Source organism: Thalassophryne amazonica, chromosome 16, assembly GCF_902500255.1.
Source record: "Thalassophryne amazonica chromosome 16, fThaAma1.1, whole genome shotgun sequence".
NCBI classification, from domain to species: domain Eukaryota; kingdom Metazoa; phylum Chordata; class Actinopteri; order Batrachoidiformes; family Batrachoididae; genus Thalassophryne; species Thalassophryne amazonica.
In genome coordinates this window covers 68,957,815-68,977,998 of record NC_047118.1, presented here as the reverse complement: position 1 = coordinate 68,977,998, position 20,184 = coordinate 68,957,815, and positions in this window count along the sequence as shown.

Below are 20,184 nucleotides of genomic sequence, written 5' to 3'. Positions count from 1 at the left end.
TGCTCACTTTAAAAACTCAATCCTCAGTGTTAAATCAGCATCACATTTAGTACGTAAATCAGCATGCACTTTTTCTTTTTTTTTCGATAGCTATTACCGTTGCACGTTTTTACATGTGCAAACCTTTAGTAAACCAGGCTACTGATGTTTGCCAAAGTGTCTGGTTTTTCTGACATCATTCAAGAGGTTGTGAAAATGTTTCTGTTAGAAAGATTCAGGAACCTTTTGAGACCAAGTCGCTACGATGTTACACCTGACTTTTTCTAATATAACTCTTTTAATATCAGTATCATTCTACTTTACCTTTGAAATTATCTTGGAGGGTTCAGGAGGTCATCTGGGAATACTGGTCTACTGTAGTGCATGGGAGCCAGGTTGTTAGGTGCTCAGATCTGTTCCCTATTGAAAAAGAAGTAGGAACTCTTATATGGCCCTGAGGCCCATTGGTGCTGGTCTTATCTTTGTATTCCGTAGAGTGAAGCCAATAACAGTCTACAACTTCCCCAAGACAGGATGCCACTTTGATGCAGGTTATCTCTCCAGGGGAGGCTGGTACCATTTAGACCTGGGTAGACTGGGACAATGCAGATAGAATGTCTTGTTCAAGACAGACAGGAATTGGGCCCAGGTCTACGTATTGGGAGCCCAACTCTTAAGGCATTGAGCTACTTGTGCTGCATTGAAATTTCACATTTATTCACTGAAATGTTTTGATCATTCACCTATGGTTCATTGAGTAGAGTGTTCCCTATGCAGGTGTTCCTCATTATGGGGCAATAAATTCTCAGCATTTGTGGATGAACTCATTGTTTTCAAGGTTGGTGAGAGCATATCATTGCATGTATGCTTCAGGGATGTCCTGTGCCACCTGAGCAGCTTTAACCACTTTGGCAATACATGTACAAGTCTATGTAACGTGGCTAGAACTTTTGAATGCCGTGCTTTCAAGATAATGCCGTGCTTTCAAGTGCTTTCAAAAATTCTATATATGTCATTGACAGCCGTTTCATGTAGTCTCTCGGGTCGTACTATATTCCTCCATTTCAATTTGTCCTTTGCATATTGTTCCCACTTATTCCATTCTATATTGTTCCATTTCAGGTTTCTTTTGGCTGAATCTCTCAGTCTGAGTTGAGGCCTTCCCTTGTAGTCTCTTCCCTTCACAGAGCTGTGAGTAGAGTAGTTATCAAGGAGGTGTTCACATTCCAATCTCTCAATGTGTCCCAGCCATCTTAGATTCATCTGTATAAATAAATCTGCCACAGATTGCAGATCAGCGCAATCCAGAATTTCTTTGTTTGATAGCCTGTTTTTCCATGACATATTCATCCAATATTCTCTACTGGGTACACCCATGGCTGAAGAATGGAGCCATAAATCTTATCGGCTGTTGACTGCTGAGGGCATCACAATGGTGAACTATCTCCAGATGGGACAGACCATCAGTGGGGCCTATTATGCTTCTGGTTCACCAGTACAATGCTTCAGTCCACACATCTGTCATTGTGACAGATAACAATGAACCAGACTAGAGTACAACTTTTAAACATCTTTATTTGAGCTAATTGCGTCTTATCTTGGTATCCTCAGTAATTTCATTTACAAACCTATGCAGTTTGATAAAATGTTGATTGATTAGTCAGGTCATGTCACGTGTAAATTGTGCATTGATCAACTAGTAGTATCTAGAGACAGAGGCAACTCAATCTCATGCCATTTCATGATGGCATCACAAAAAGTAAATTCATCTAATGGTTTGTGATACTGTCACAGAAAGCACCACATTTTCAGGATGGGAGCACAAATTCATTTTGTGATGGCATCAGGAAATGTGGGGTGATGCAGGGGGATCTGTGGGGTTATGGTTAGGGTTAGGGTTGGAGAAGGGGTACAGATAGAAAGAGTAAAATAAAAAACTGTGTCAGATGTTGGGAATCCGAAAAATGCGTGAGACTGGGCTGACAATGGAGGTGAGACCTGCGTGATGGGCCTTTCTTCATCCCTCTCCCCTTATTATATTCCTTTGTAAGGGCATAACATCATGACACTTGTTCACCATGTTCTACAGCACTACCCATTTTCAAGCCCAATTTGGCATCCAATTTCTTTTTGAGCCAAAAGCATACCCAATCATGTACCAAAAATCAGCAATGCTACAATACCCTTACCTGACTAGTCGTGTACTAGTTAGTCATACAACTAACATGAAATTGGGACGTTGTGTAAAATGTAAATAAAAACAGAATACAATGATTTGCAAATCCTCTTCACCCTATATTCAATTGAATACACCACAAAGACAAGATAAACTGATAAACTTTATTGTTTTTGTACAAATATTTGCTCATTTTGAAATGGATGCCTGCAACACCTTCCAAAAAAGCTGGGACAGTGGTATGTTTACCACTGCGTTACATCACATTTCCTTCTAACAACACTCAATAAGTGTTTGGGAACTGAGGACACTCATGATTGCGTATAAAAGGAGCATCCACGAAAATCGCAGTCGTTCACAAGCAAAGATGGGGCAAGGATCACCACTTTGTGAACAACTGCATGAAAAAACAGTCCAACAGTTTAAGAACAATGTTTCTCAATGTTCAATTGCAAGGAATTTAGGGATTCCATCATCTACAGTACATAATATAATCAGAAAATTCAGAGAATCTGGAGAACTTTCTACATGTAAGCGGCAAGGCAAAAAACCAACATTGAATGTCCGTGACCTTCGATCCCTCAGGCGGCACTGCATTAAAAACCAACATCATTGTGTAAAGGATCTTATTGCGTGGGCTCAGGAACACTTCAGAAAACCATTGTCAGTTAACACAGTTTGTCACTACATCTACAAGTGCAAGTTAAAACTCTACCATGCAAAGTGAAAGCCATACATCAACAACATCCAGAAATGCCGCCACCTTCTCTGGGCCCGAGCACATTTGAAATGGACAAACGCAAAGTGGAAAAGTGTGCTGTGGTCTGATGAGTGCACATTTCAAATTGTTTTTGGAAATCATGGACGTTGTGTCCTCCAGACAAAAGAGGAAAAAGACCATCCAGATTGTTACCAGCGCAAAGTTCAAAAGCCAGCATCTGTGATGGTATGGGGGTGTGTTAGTGCCCATGGCATGGACAACTTACACATCTGTGATGGCACCATCAATGCTGAAAGGTACATCCAGGTTTTGGAGCAACACATGCTGCCATCCAAGCAGCGTCTTTTTCAGGGACGTCCCTGCTTATTTCAGCCAGACAATGCCAAGCCACATTCTGCACGTGTTACAACAGCGTGGCTTCGTAGTAAACGAGTGCGGGTACTAGATTGGCCTGCCTGCAGTCCAGACCTGTCACCCATTGAAAATGTGGCACATTATGAAGCGCAAAATACGACAACGGAGACTGTTGAACAACTGAAGTCATACATCAAGCAAGAATGGGAAAGAATTCCACCTACAAAGCTTCAACAATTAGTGTCCTCAGTTCCCAAACGCTTATTAAGTGTTGTTAGAAGGAAAGGTGATGTAACACAGTGGTAAACATACCACTGTCCCAGCTTTTTTGGAAGGTGTTGCAGGCATTCATTTCAAAATGAGCAAATATTTGCACAAAAACAATAAAGTTTATCAGTTTGAACATTAAATATCTTGTCTTTGTGGTGTATTCAGTTGAATATAGGTTGAAGAGGATTTGCAGATCATTGTATTCTGTTTTTATTTACATTTTACACAATGTCCCAACTTCATTGGAATTGGGGTTGTACTTTATTATTGCTTGTCATCCTAGTAGTGGTAGTCACAAGACTGTGAATTTTATGTTTATAGGCTTTTATATGCAATTTTAGATAAGACATAGAGCAACAAAGTCAAAAGTCAGGTGGAAGAGCATTCGATTGTGTCAAGTTTTGCCATGCATCACAGCATCTACCACACTACAGAACCACTTTGGACAACTTGTCCAACTAGATAGACCAGGTAGACAAGTTGTCCACCATGGACAACTTATCGACCTGGGTAGTAACCACCCAGGTCGATAAGTTGCACACCCCCCAGTACTTAAAACTAGTCATCTATCTGACTTCATCTCTCATATCAGACATCTGTCTGCCTCTGAGGTATAAAAGCAGTGCATTAAGATTGTGCCACACCTCTTTAATGTAAAACTGGAAAGAAAAAGGGAACACAAAGCATGAAAAATATGTAGGAAGTTCTTGTATAATTGTACCCCAATTATAAGAAAGACAAAAAAAGCATCTGGTGGGACCAGAGTAGGACAGGAAAATATTAAAAAGGCAGAGAAGTGGGTTCATGCTTCCTCAAAAAGAAGAGGGAGAGGCAGAAACTAATTAAGGATAAGAGAATCTCTCTCTCTCTTTCTCTTTCCCTCTCTCTCTCTCTCTCTCTCTCTCTCCTTTTGTGTGCCTCAGCAACTTTTACAACACTTTTTTTTTAACACCATCTTCCTTTTTTCTCTCATTTACTGCAGTGGCAAGCACATTGACTTGCTCTGTGTTCAGTGCCTGCAGCAGGGGAGAGAGCTGCACAGCCAAAAACCAGATACAGATACACACACAACCACAGCTGCAAACAATTATTATTTCCAATAATCAATATGAGCCGATGCCCATCCAGGGTGTACCCCACCTCTTGCCCAATGACCACTGGGATAGGCTCCAGCCCCCCCCCCCCCCCCATGACCCTTAATTTGAGTAAGCAGATGTAGAAAAAGACTAAATGAATAATCAATCTGTCAGATATTTGTTCCTAATTAGTGTATAAAATGTAAGGCAAAAAAATCTTAATTTCTCAACCTAAGAAAATAAGACTCGTAAACACTTTTTTAACACCCATCTACCTACAAAAAAACAACAACACGATAACAACTGGTCACACCAGTTTAAATGTAAACACAGACTTGATAAAACCAACAAATATAAGTTTTAAATAAATGGACTGCATTTAGAAAAAAGAAGAAAAAGACCATCCAGATTGTTATCAGCGCAACGTTCTAGTACATTTGCAACTACTAATAAACTGAATTTAAGTTTTAATGCCACAATAGCTTCTAGTAATATTAAAAGTAACAACAGACCCAAACAATAAGACCACACATTTGTCTTTGAACATACTGCCCCTGCTGGAAGCTCTTGTTTACTACACAGCTTCCAGCAAAGAGACACCCTGAGAGCAACCATGAAACCCAGCTCTCTATCAATCACAACGCTCCGGTCAGGCGGAGGTCTTGAAAAGTAGTCATGCTGACTTATAGTTTTGATCTATAAATAACATTAATACCGATAGAATAACTCCATTAATGTCAATTCTAGCATTTGTACAAAGTTAAAATATAACATATCTTTTAATGTTGAATAATGCACTAATTCTGAGGTTTTGTAACAAACACAGACAGATCGCAAAGGATTCTGGGTAAAAGTGCTTCTGCTAAACACTGATTGGTTCAGTCATTCATTATGTAAACCAACACATTAATGTGACATCTGTCGTGTGTTGGTGTTTACAGATAAATGTGCTTCTGTAAAATATTCCATTTTTTATTTGTAAAAACAGGCATTTTTATGGAGCCCTGGAAGTGTCATCGCAAAATGTTTGCATGTGGAGAGAATGTGCGCACGTTTTATTAGTGCCGTGCGCACGTTTGATGATGTTGTAAAATGTGCTTTACACTGTGTGATTTTTGGCCTTTTTTCAGATGATTTTTCATTCGTGCAGGAATTTTTTGGACCGAGTTTCAGGTTAATCGCGCGTCCTGCATCGTGTAGTGTACATGGAGTAACAAGCGGCGTTTAACATCTCATGACCACCTCCTGATCGCCGATCATATGATCCAATGAAAATCAAACCTGTTTGATATTATTCTGGTCGGCCGTTGTGAGGTTATGCTGCTGCTGAGGGGCTACAAGCATCCAACCACTCGCACTGTGCATGTGCAAACACCGCAGAGCTGTCTTGTAATGTTTTTTTGTTGTTGTTGTTGTTTTTTTTGTTGTTGTTTTTAAACTTAATTTGTAAAAAAAAAAAAAAAAAGCCATTTGCAAAGCCAAAAAGTTGATTTGACAACCATCTGATATAACCGGGGTCAAAATAAATAGAACACTGCCATCTACTGGTGCCCAGACACTTAGTACTTAGGGCGAATACTGCCATGAACACTACTGGCCAGTAGATGGCAGTAGAGGCCTGAAAAACTTGCCAAAACAAAATCCGTGTCTGCTACATTTAAGATGCGTGGAATTTAACAAACGCAAATACAACGTCTAGAAACCCATAGAAAATATTCACGAGAGTTTTAGGCACTAGAGTTTAATGTTGTTGTCCATGGAGCCTGAACAGAGTGTCTGAAATGCATTTGTCCTGTCGTGAACGTACTGAGATTACCCTATCACCCATAATGCACTGCTGGGCACAGCATGTGCTCACTAAAACCATAAAATTAGCACATTACTTTAAAACTAAAACATATATCTGATATTTTCACTTTATAAAACGTCAGACATGACAGTAATTTTAAATAACTTGTCCAAAATTTGTTTGGTTAAAATTTGAACCATAAGTTAAAAACGTATGCCTCTAGATGACTTGGGTGATATTGCTAGTGTATCAGTATGGTGTTAGTGAAAATGATTTTTTTTTTTAAGCCTAGTTCTCTTTTGCTTATAGAGGATAGAGTGGTTTCTGCTGGAAACCGCTTTCTTCTGTTTGCAGAGGGTAGAACTATGCATCTGTTACAAAACTTTTAACAGATAGGTGGTCTACTGATTTTAAAAATGTTTGTCATTATTCACTGTTGTTTATTATATTAACGGTCTAAAAGTTATCGGACAAAAATAAAGTCATACTAACTTATGGTATTTTGAAAATACTGATAGAATAACTCTATTAATGTCAATTCTGTCATTTGTACAAAGTTAAAATATAACATATATCTTTTAATGTTGAATAAGGCACTAATTGAGGTTTTGTAACAAATACAGACCGCAAAGCATTCTGGGTAAAAGTGCTAAACAGTGATTGGTTCAGTAATCCATTACGTAAACCAACACGTTAATGTGACGTGTGTCGTGTGTTGGTTTAAAGATAAATGTGCTTTTGTAAAATATTCCATTTTTATTTGTAAAAACAGGCATTTTTACGGAGCCCTGGAAGTGTCATCAAAATTGCATGTTTTAAAACTTTTATGATGTTGTAAAACGTGCACTCAATATTAGTTAGTAAGTAAGTAAATTTATTTATATAGTGCCTTTCACAGACATAAGGCCATGTACACACATTGTCGGGTATTTGTAAAACCGAATATCTTACCCTTTCAGTTTGGGGAAAAAACTTCATCCACACTACGTCATTTAAAAAAAAATCCATCGACATTGAACCGTATAAATGTGTTGTAATTAGTCTGCCAAACCTTTGGGTGGCGGTACTGATTAAAATTCTATCCAATCAAGAGCCTTATTCTCTTGTCGTCACTTCCACAAAAACTAAAAACATGGTGCCAACCTCGTTAGTGTGGACCGATAAGGAGTCGGAATTACTTCTAACCGTAGTTTTAGAATACAAAGTTAACAAATATATGCACACAAAAAGCGCCTGGACAATGGACAATACCAGCACTTTGAGAACAGCTAGGTACCCAGATGTTTAATACTGCCATGAACACTCCTGTGCAGTAGATGGCAGTAGCGGCCTTGAAACAATGTCAAACAAAATTCCAGATAATCCATGTCTGCTACATTTAAGATGTGTGGAATTTAACAATGCATATACACTAATGTCTACAAACCCAGAGAATATATTCACGAGAGTTTTAGGCACTAGAGTTTAATGCTGTTACCTGTGGACCATGAACAGAGTGTCTGAAATGCATTTGTCCTGTCATGAACGTCTGAGATTACCTTATGCTACCCATAATGCATTGCTGCCTGGCACAGCGCTCACAAAACCTTAAAAATTAGCACATTACTTTAAAATGAAAACATATATCTGATATTTTCACTTTATAAACTTCAGACATGACAATAATTTTAAATAACTTGTCTAAAATGAGTGGTTAAAATTTGAACCATAAGTTAAACATGTATGCCTCTGGATGACTTGGTGACATTGCGATTATATTAGTATGGTGTTTTTTTTTGTCACCAGTTTTCCTTTGCTTACAGCCGATAGAGTGGTTTCTGTTTGCAGAGGGTAGAACAACATGCCTATTAGGAAACTTTCAACAAGTAGGTTTCAACAGCTTTAACAGTTTTAAAAATGTTTTTCACTGTACAGCTTAGTTTAGTATGTTATTGGTCTGAAAGTTATCGGATGGTAATTCATCGGAAGATAACTAGTCCGATGATGGTTTTTTGAATTTATCTAAAGATAATCCGATAATGAAAACATTATCTTCGATAATTATCTGTTATCGGATTATCGGAAGTGTGCCCACCACTGGATATTAGCTAACAGTGGTAATTACATTCTGGACTAACATGCGATTCCAGCAGGGGGTGGCAAGCCATCTTTAAATTAAAAGCGTGCGTGCGTGCGTGCGTGCGTGTGTGCGTGCAGCGTGCGTGATTTTATTTATTAAGTTTAATGTGCATAATACAATTGTAAATGCATTAAAAATACATGGATGACACAAAAACGTGAACAAAATCTTATTTCTGTTGTGGTCCATTTAAAAATCAAATGACAAAATAGAAGTAATAATAATAATAATAATAGTGTAAACCTAAAAGAACCTAAACAAGTTATAAATACATTAAGACTGTAAATTAACATTAAAAATTTATATAATTAACAGGAAATAAAAGGATTATATTCCTCTTCTGAAACGTTGTTGAGGGCTACGGTTCTAAAAACATTCTGGACTCACACACTGTCCCAAGTAATTATCCAATCTTTGCTTAATTTATTACCACATTTAAAAAATGTCAGTGCCATATTTAATAAACACTACCCAATCTAGAATCCATGGATCCCCACGGGCAACATGCCAGTTAAAAATTTTGATATTGACCTAAGATGATGGTATCAGGCTGGATGGTCTGGATTTGCAGGACACAAATGCATGGCTCAAACAAACAGCTCTGGTTTTTAGAAGGCTTTACTGTGGTGGATAGCAGAGGTCGCTAGATGAGTAGGCAGTCAAAGAAAAGCAGCAGTACAAAAATCATCAGGCAAAAAGGCATGGTCACCCATGGCACCCTCTCATGGCAGATGTCGGCCAAATTCCAGGTGACACACATGAACATCTAACACCACTCGCATGGCACTTAAAAAATGTGTGGCCGGTCACACTCTTGGCATGATAACAGACTGCAAGCAACCACTGTCATACTGCTGTGAAAGTAGTCTACGTTCCCCACGAGTGTGACTTTGCAAACACACACACTGACACGTGGGTGTGTGCGCTCCACTCACGGGAGGAGTGACTTCTGACAGAAGCAGCTGTGGTGATGTCTCATTCTGGATATTACAGCTGGACAACACTTACTGTGTTTGGACAATCATTGACTAACAACTGTCCACTGTGAGGCGCGTGTGTCTGATTGCTGTATTTATGTGGACATAAAAAAAACATATATTGCCGTGGTGGTGACAGGCTGCAGCAAGCAAGTGCACCCTAGGTTGAAACAGACAGTCACATCAGAACACACAGCGGGTGATCTGAACATAACGTCACCCACATGAGCTCTGTTCCACATGACGCAGTTTCTGTGCTGCAGCATGCCATCCACAAGACACACTTGTTGGGCAGAACATGCGCCCGGCCGACTGGACGCACGTGACCAGCAGATGTGGACATCAGAGCACACTGCTTCTCAGTCATGTCATTTCATGACTGCATGTCTGTGACCATGGGTCATCACCAGAGGAACAGATGGATCATATTTGTATTGCTCGCTTGACAAATGCGGTGTTTTATATGGTGTGGGATTCTTCTTTTTTTTTTGTAATACTTCCATATCCTTCCTGATATGAGGCAGCTTCCCGCAGCTTTCAGAGAACAGCTCTGTAGCTCAGTGGTAAAGTCTCTGACTAGTAATCAGAGCTTTTGAAAGGTGTGGGTTTGTGTCCTGGGTGGTGTTTTTTCTTTTTTCTTTTTTTAATATGCCACATAAGTGGTGCAATGTGGCCCCCAGGTACCGACTGTTTTTTTTTGTTTTTTTTTATTCCACATAAACGGCCCTGAATTTCTACACTAATTTGTTTTGGTTTCTTTGCCTCTGTAGATTACTCGGGTTGCTGCTGACATTTGGTGGAATTTTCATGTAAATAGCACCTTTAGAAGTATATTTACTGAAAAAAATGGCGACATGTTCAATACTTATTTTCCCGCTGTACATGTATTGTACATATATATAGTAAGTTAGCTGAATATATTCCTGTATATCTGTATAAAGAGAGATATCTACTAATATAAGCAAGGTTGGTAGGCATTATGTCCTGCCGCAGTCTGTACTCATTGGTTCTTGAAATATAGCAATGTCTCCACCTGATGGACAGTTACTATTAATGCAGGTACAACAGAATTTCACCAAGAGCTCTGGTTTTGAGATATTGAATGATTTTCTAACAAATTTCTGGTAGGGCCAGTCTAAACTGCTCTTACATCTTTCACAGTTCAACATGAGACAACATGGTCTAGTGATTTGACCTACAGATCTGTTTTCCTGGGGTTAATCTGCACAATTCATGCTGTGAGTCCTATGTTCTGAAAGCCCAAGATATAACTTGATATATAAGCCAGACCTTTCACATAAGACAGTTTCACAAAGATAACAAACATCATGTTTTGAATTTATTATTAAATCCATCCCACGGTGTTTTTTTGTTTTTTTTTTTTTTTTTTCTATTTTGTGCTTATTAGGTCATCTTTTCTTTTAGTAATGTTATTATGGTAGATAAATTTTAAACTTTTTTGGTAAGGCTATAAAATTAGAGCATAAATATTTAATCCTTGCAAGGATCTTGGAGCACTCATGGGCATTTGTCCGTATACCCTACATGTGCTTTATGGACTTGGACAAGGTTGTCTCCTAAGGTGTTTGTGAAGTATATCCAGTTGGAAGTACACTCAACAAAAATATAAACGCAACACTTTTGGTTTTGCTCCCATTTTGTATGAGATGAACTCAAAGATCTAAAACTTTTTCCACATACACAATATCACCATTTCCCTCAAATATTGTTCACAAACCAGTCTAAATCTGTGATAGTGAGCACTTCTCCTTTGCTGAGATAATCCATCCCACCTCACAGGTGTGCCATATCAAGATGCTGATTAGACACCATGATTAGTGCACAGGTGTGCCTTAGACTGCCCACAATAAAAGGCCACTCTGAAAGGTGCAGTTTTATCACACAGCACAATGCCACAGATGTTGCAAGATTTGAGGGAGCGTGCAGTTGGCATGCTGACAGCAGGAATGTCAACCAGAGCTGTTGCTCGTGTATTGAATGTTCATTTCTCTACCATAAGCCGTCTCCAAAGGCGTTTCAGAGAATTTGGCAGTACATCCATCCAGCCTCACAACCGCAGACCACATGTAACCACACCAGCCCAGGACTTCCACATCCAGCATGTTCACCTCCACGATCGTCTGAGACCAGCCACTCGGACAGCTGCTGAAACAATCGGTTTGCATAACCAAAGAATTTCTGCACAAACTGTCAGAATCCGTCTCAGGGAAGCTCATCTGCATGCTCGTCGTCCTCATCAGGGTCTCGACCTGACTCCAGTTCGTCGTCGTAACCGACTTGAGTGGGCAAATGCTCACATTCGCTGGTGTTTGGCACGTTGGAGAGGTGTTCTCTTCATGGATGAATCCCAGTTCACACTGTTCAGGACAGATTGCAGACAGCGTGTGTGGCGTCGTGTGGGTGAGTGGTTTTCTGATGTCAATGTTGTGGATCGAGTGGCCCATGGTGGCGGTGGGGTTATGGTATGGGCAGGCATCTGTTATGGACGAAAAACACAGGTGCATTTTATTGATGGCATTTTGAATGCACAGAGATACCGTGACGAGATTCTGAGGCCCATTGTTGTGCCATATGTCCAAGAACATCACCTCATGTTGCAGCAGGATAATGCACGGCCCCATGTTGCAAGGATGTGTACACAATTCTTGGAAGCTGAAAATGTCCCAGTTCTTGCATGGTCGGCATACTCACCAGACATGTCACCCATTGAGCATGTTTGGGATGCTCTGGACCGGCGTATACGACAGCGTGTTCCAGTTCCTGCCAATATCCAGCAACTTCGCACAGCCATTGAAGAGGAGTGGACCAACATTCCACAGGCCACAATTGACAACCTGATCAACTCTATGCGAAGGAGATGTGTTGCACTGCATGAGGCAAATGGTGGTCACACCAGATACTGACTGGTATCCCCCCCCCCCCCCCCCCCAATAAAACAAAACTGCACCTTTCAGAGTGGCCTTTTATTGTGGACAGTCTAAGGCACACCTGTGCACTAATCATGGTGTCTAATCAGCATCTTGATATGGCACACCTGTGAGGTGGGATGGATTATCTCAGCAAAGGAGAAGTGCTCACTATCACAGATTTAGACTGGTTTGTGAACAATATTTGAGGGAAATGGTGATATTGTGTATGTGGAAAAAGTTTTAGATCTTTGAGTTCATCTCATACAAAATGGGAGCAAAACCAAAAGTGTTGCATTTATATTTTTGTTGAGTGTAAGTCGGTGTATACTGCAGAAAGTTAAACCAGTTCTCAGTGGGAGTTGGACACTGTTGGGGTTATACCTTAGACTCTGTCAGTGATTTTCATGGACCAAATCCCGATGTGCTGACACGATTAGCAGAGTGTCCTTTATGGAGCTTTCAGAACTGCTTTGCTACTTTAAGTCAGTGATGTACTTCTGTTGGCTTTTTCCAAATATGATCTCCACTGAGCTCTGGAGCCAAATGTGAAGCAACTAAGATGTCAATCAGCACCTCAGAATCTGAGGCTGTTGTATACCACAGCTGTTAAGATGCGATAATGTGTTTCTTTTCCACTATGCCACTGGGTTGAAAGGTACAGAGTTCAGATATCTTCTCAAGATGCAAAACTGAATACCAAGATTACAAACTCAATTTTTGATGTTTCCTTCTGAAAGTATTGTACAACAGGGTTTAGGGCCCCAAGGTAGACCAGGAACAACCTGGTATAGGAACTGTTTGAGATCCCCCAAGAGGAACTGGAATTTGTGTTTGGGTAGAAGACTTTGCTTAACCTACTTGCCAGACCTATCTACCACCATGTAAACTCTAGAAGATGGTTAAATTTAATTTTTATATTTAACACTTAGGAAATGTGAAACTGTCCAACATAAATAAATTAGTTGTATGCTCAGAAATTGACTTTCTGTTAAAAGCTGATGCAACAATACATTTCATGTTTATAACTTCCATCTTGGTTGGGGGTATGGTGGGGGTTAAGCATGGTTTTACTGACATTAAGAAAAGTCTCATCAGTATTCCGATCAACATTTAAAGCCAATTTACTACATGTTACAGCTGTCAAATGATGCTTCCCATTTACGTGTTCTGTCACCAACTGGTGCTAAGTGTCACAAGTCAAATTATTAAAACTCTTCACAGGACTCTTTCCTACTGAGTGGTGGTGTCCCACCACAGTCATGAGATCCAGATAATTTGACTCATAATTCATCAGTTTATTTACACAGAGAACTGAATCAGATTTCAGACACAAGATAGTGAAAACTGGATTATATATCCAAAAGCCAGACAAATGACCATGCAAAGAAGAAGTCCAGATATAGTTTGGCAACCAAAAAAAGGTATTAAAGACCCAGTCATAGCCATAGACATAGGATTACAACCACAGGTTCACCTCAAAAAAATGCAGTTGTGCCTGTCAGATTTGCTAGACTGTCACTGATAACTGGGTGTCTGTGATGTGTGGAAGGCTGAAAAAACTGTGAAAGAAAAAGGGATAAAAAGCTTTGGTGCTGAAATTTGAACAGCAGTCCTTGTGAAGAGCATCATATACACAAACAGAAATGTTTAGATTGTTTACAGATTTATTGAATCTGCATTCAGAACTGTGGCATATTCTGTGCACAACAGCATAGGTGAGCCAAAGATGTAAAGTATGTTTATCGTCTTTTTATGCTTTCCCATGCCAGGACATGAACATCGTAAAACTCCTTTTATATAGATGCTTGTTTTCACATTATGTTAATATAACTTGAGGTAATTCCTCATTGTTTCAGAGAAAGCTTAGTGTGTAAAAGTAAAATAATGAGGATTTCTGTTAATTATTTTAACCCACCTCCCCAAAATTAAGGCTTTCTGTCCAAATAATTTATGCAACAAAAGGTTTATTAATTAATCACACTGCAAACATGATAAGAAGAGGAAATATTCTGCAGCTTTGGCACACTGGTGAACATGATTCATATTCAACAATAAGCAGAAAAACCAGACCCATTTTTATCGCAAGTGTTGTTGAATGAAATGAAGACTATTATCTAATTAGTAATGATAGTATTACATTAAGCAGCCATGTCAGTGACATTTGGCCAGCTGCCCTGTGCTGTCTGCACTCAGACTTCATGTGGCCATGCATCTGTGCACTTTTGTGCACCTCTGCACATCTCTGCCACAGGGTCTTAGACACTCCTTTTGGAAGTCTGTCAATTAGGAAATGTCATATAAATCACCCTTTTAAACAGCTGGGAATGACCCATCAGGAAACTGGGCACATCTGTATTTTATCCTGTTTTTTTTATTACTCTTCCTTTCTCTTCTTTCTTTTCTGGCTTCCTGACAGATACCTCCGCTTCATGAATGCTGAAGTCTTGTATTTTGCCAGTGTCCTGAATCCCGTATTAATGAGAACCCATCGAGATGAGCTCTACTGCGCAACTGCGCTCACCTCACCCATCGAGTTGAGCTACCTCACTTGGCTGGCTACTGTGGAAGAGGCCCCCGTGAGGTGGATTTTGATAACAGTGTCACTGCACTTTCCTGCTTTGACTGTCACACAGTTTGTTGTTACATAAAATTCATAACAAGTCATTGTCTGGGGGGTCCCAAGTCATGTTGGGGTCAGATGCAATTGACTGGTTTGCTTGCCTTGTTGCAACGTGCCTGCTGGCGTCCTGTCCAGGGTGTACACTGCCTTGTGCCCTGTAACTACTGTGACCCTTGACCCTTGATTGGAGTAAGTGGGTATTGAAAGTGAATGAATGAAAATTATGTAAAACATTGGACACCTTGTTTACATTCAGGACCATAGGCAAAAGATCCTTGTTTTCTTTACTCATTAAGTTCTTTTTAAAATGTTAAGCAAAGCAATACTTGTCTCTGGGTTTTTTTGTTTTTTTTCTGATCTGAAAAATGATCCAATCCATAGTTTAAAAACCATATCCGATGTGAACCACATGGCTTTTGTGGCTAGTAACACCCCGAATATTGCTGAACTATCACACATTAAATTAATATCATTTTCTAACTGAAAAAAGTTTTTCAAACCGTTTAAGCCGGGTTCACACGGCAGGATAATTAGGCCGATATCGGACCCGATCTTCCCCTTCTGACAATCTTAAGGACGCCCCGACAATCTTGATGATGCTAACGATAATCTTATCAGATATTCCTGCCATGTGTGGTGTGTTCAGAGCGCTCTGATCTGCTCGAAAGCACGTCAGGAGCACTCTGATCGCAAATCGGGGATATTCAACATGTTGGATTTTTTTGGCCCGATATTGCAGCGTGTGTGGTGTCCTACGACCACAAACAAGCACGCAGCCTGCTGAATGTGATGTGCAGCCAATCAGAAAGCGAGGTGACAGATGCACGAAGCAAAAAATAAAATCAAAACAGCTGTTCTGACTTACCAGAAAGTCCGGTGGCGCTGTCTCCACTCCTTTAAAGAACACCTTTTCTTTTTCTTTTTGTATCGTTTTTTTTCCCCTCTGTTTTAAATAGTCCACAAAGTACCTCCATTTGTTTACTCTGAAGTCACGTTTAATCTCGAGAGATTTTGCGAGATTTCCAGTCTGAGGTGTGAATGTTTGTGTGTGAAATCTGCTTGTGTGTAGTGTTGTTGTTATTACCGTGTGGCTGAACACCACACACTGTACGACCAAACCTGTCAGATCCATGACATTTTATCTTCACGTGTGTGGTCTCTCAGGTTTGGAAACCTAAGGATAATTTTAAAATCCTGTCGTGTGAACCAGGCTTAAGTCAATACTTCAGTCTAGTAGATAGTAATGTACTGTTGTAATATACTGTTGGCATGATAAGCAGGCCCATTGTACTTGGATATTGGGGCTGTTAGATGGTCTGGGAGTTTTTATTCATTTATGTTATTGGTAAGTGGTCCTTGGTCTGCAAAATCTGAGAAATACTGCAAATGATCCATAGAGGCAGGAGCCTACCACAGCAGACGGGACCCAATTTGCAGACTGTGCAAATCTTCCCCAGAGACAGCCCACCACATAGTAGCAGCTTGCAAGATGCAAGCTGGGACATCTTACACTGAGACACATAACCAAATGTTGGGAATAGTGTACAGGAACATCTGTGCTGCATGCAGATTAGAAGTCCCCAAGTTCCCCCATGGGAGATGCTTCTGAAAGTGGTTTAGAATGACAGAGCTGAGGTCCTGTGGGACTTCAAATTCAGGACAGACAAGCAGATTCTGGTAAACCATCCAGACATAGTGGTGGTTGTCAAGGGGAAAAAAGACTGTAGTTGTGATAGATGTGGCAATCCCAACCAACAGCAATGTCAGAAAGAAGGAGCAGGAGAAAACTGAAGAGTACCAGGGGCTGAAGGAACAATTGGAGCAGATGTGGAAGGTAAAGTCCAAAGTGATGCCAGTGGTAATAGGAGCAGTTGGAGTTGAAATCCCCAAACTTCACAACATCAGAGGTCTCTGTCCAGATGATGCAGTCTATGGAAAAGCTAAGATACTGCACAGAACCTTCAAACTCCCAGGCCTCTGGTAGAGGACCTGTATTTGAGGAACACACACACACATACACATTTTTATGCATACACACAAACACACAGACATATCTTTAGCCCTCCTCCCAAAAAATCTATTGAGTTCATGGAGTCAAGCTACCCAACATACAAACACAACATGTTTTCTAACTTTGGGTATATGTAGCAGAGGTCATCATAACCATAAGCATTTTTGATAGCACTTCCAGTCACTTTGACCTTGAATTTCAGACCATAAAATCAACATGCATCATTAGTAATTGAGCCAAAAAAGCTTTCAAATTCATCAGCAAACCTGTTTCTTAGTAAATGTGTGGAAAGCGAGGAGGAGCAGACAAAGGTCAACTGTGACAACAGCACCCCTTCAGCCTTGGAGGACTGAATAGAAAAATCCCAGGTTAGTCAAGAGATGTGATAAGAAAACATAAATCACAAAAATGTTATTTTAGAATTCAATGGCATTTTTTTTGTTTTGTTTTGTTTTGTTTTTAGTAAGGCAGTCGGCAGTCAAGCACACTGTATGTGACAGCAAGTTTGTTGTAGTATTTATTTACCAAAAATCTACATCAACAAAACATCACCAGCAGTCTTTCAACTTTGGATATTTTTTTGCTTTGGGACATTCAGACCAAAATACTGCATGTCTATATATGGATGGTGCTGCTGTAGCAATTTAGCGAACAGGATCCAACTGTCTGCCAAGTGCGATGAATGCAACAGAATGTGTGCTGGTGACGTTGCCGCAGGTAAAAAATGACAAGTTGCAGTGACAAAACTGACACATGGTACAGCAACAACAGCACTTAATGTCCAACGGATAAGGACAATGCAGCACACAAAAGTAACAGCATACTATAAATATCACTCTGCATCTTTACATTTAACATCCAGTCAATCTGCATGCTCTTAAGGCACAGCATGATTGGCAGCTGCAATGTCTTTTTCCTACCTCACTGGATATTCTTTATCAAAAGCTGGACTTCCACAAATATGTTACCTTCAAAACTAGAATGAGAGCTCAAACAGTGCAATACATTTTACATGTTTGACCCCAAATCATTCCATGTGATTCACTGCTACCATAACATCTGGTTCTGTGTGGCCTTTACATTTGATCACTTCTGTCCAAAACTGAAACACTTTGTCCTCGATTAGGGCCCCTTCACACATAGTGCGAAGTTTGGTCAAAGTGCACATAAAGCAGGAATCGTGTGCAAAACGTGTACAATCGTCCCTTCCTCGAATGCCTCGTACACCTGTTGCTACAACTATTTGCGCACAGAAGCAACTGAAAGACAGTGTGTGCGCTGTGCAAACCCATCGACCCCTCTCGCAGCAGGTGTCGGCCAAATTCCAGCTGACACATGCACATCTGACACCGCTCGTTTGGCACTTAGAAAATGTGTGGCCATTCGCAATCTGCAGACAATCATTGTCATGCTAGCAGTGGGGTTTGTCTAAATTCCACACGAGTGTGGTTTTGGTGTGTGCACTAAACTGACAGGAGGTGTGGCCGCCCACTGAAGCGGCTGTGGAGATCTGTGGATCTGGACATCCCAACTGGACAACAGCTACTGTGTTTGGACGTACATGGACTGATAACTTCCCACTGTGACACGCGTGTGTATGTTTGCTGTCATCATGTGGACATAAATAAAAACATATATCACTGTGGTGATATATGCTGTGGGCTGCAGCACGTGCTTGCTTGCTGCAGCCCATTGACAGGCTACCCCAGGCTGAAACGGACCATCAGATCAGAACACACAGCGGGCGATCTGACTTTCATGTCACCCACATGAGCTCTGTTCCACATGATGCGGTGTCAGTTCTGGTGTGCTGTCCACAAGACACGCGTGTCGGCCGGACATGCGCACGAGCCGGCTGGACACGCGCCGGCAGATGCCGACATGAGATGAGTGAAGCTCCTCTCATTCATGTCATTTCATGATGGTATGTCTGTGATAATGGGTCATCTACAGTGGAACAGACGGATCATATTTGTATTGCTCGCTTGCTGAGAGGGATTCAATGTAAAATGCTGTTTTTTTATGGTGTATGGTTTTTTTTTTTAAAGGTCCATCTCTTTGTTGATTTCAGGCATTTGCCTCGCACCATTTACAGGCCAATGACGGTAGGTCAGTGGTAATGTTTCGGGCTGGCAATCAGTAAAGTGCAGGTACAAATTCCGTGGGTGATATGTTTTTTTTATTATTACTATGATATTATTTATTCCACATCATTGGTGTGATGTGGTTCCACAGGTACCGACTGGTTTTTATTTTTTATTTATTCCACATACGAGGTCTGTTAGAAAAGTAACGGACCTTTTTATTTTTTGCAAAAACTATATGGATTTGAATCATGTGCGATTGCATCAGCCAAGCTTGAACCTTCGTGCGCATACGTGAATTTTTTCACGCCTGTCGGTGGCGTCATTCGCCTGTGAGCACGCCTTGTGGGAGGAGTGGTCCAGCCCCCTCATTGGATTTTCATTGTCAGGAAATTGGCTGATCGATTGTCGCTTTGCTCCATGAAAATCTTTTCAGAAAGTGTGAGAGACAGCCAGGTGAAAACCATTTGGAAAATTCAGATGGCTTTTGGTGAAGATCTTATGGGGATCACACAGATTAAGGACAATTACAACTCGATTAAAGACGGCCCACAGCTGCGGATGGCGCGCCGCGCACCGAGCGGCGATCGACAGGCTCAAATGACCAGATAATTTCCAAAGTGAACGCTTTGTTGATCCAGGACGTCGTCTGACTACCAGAGAAATGGCAAGACAGCTGGCCATAGCACTTTTTCGGCACATTCCACTGTTACAGGAGTTTTTGTAATGGAAAGAGGAGCAGAGAAAATCGCCACGGAGCCGCTCATGGCGCGGGATGAAAGCACCTCCATGTTGGTCTCACAGGTCAAGCCCTAACATGCCCAGCTCTTGCACCATTCAGAAAATTCAGACAGCTTTCAGTGGCTTTTCAGTCGTGTGACTATCCGAGAAATTGTGGACGAGCTGGACATGCCACAACATGTCCTGTGAGGCTTCATCACGGCATTGCTTTTTGTTCTGTGCCCTGCGCCTCCGTCCTGGCGCGCGAAGTCCTCCGCACGTCTTTTCATGCCGAAAAAGTGCTGATGTCAAACTCTTCTGCCATTTCTGTGGTAGTCAGATGATGTCCCGGATCAAC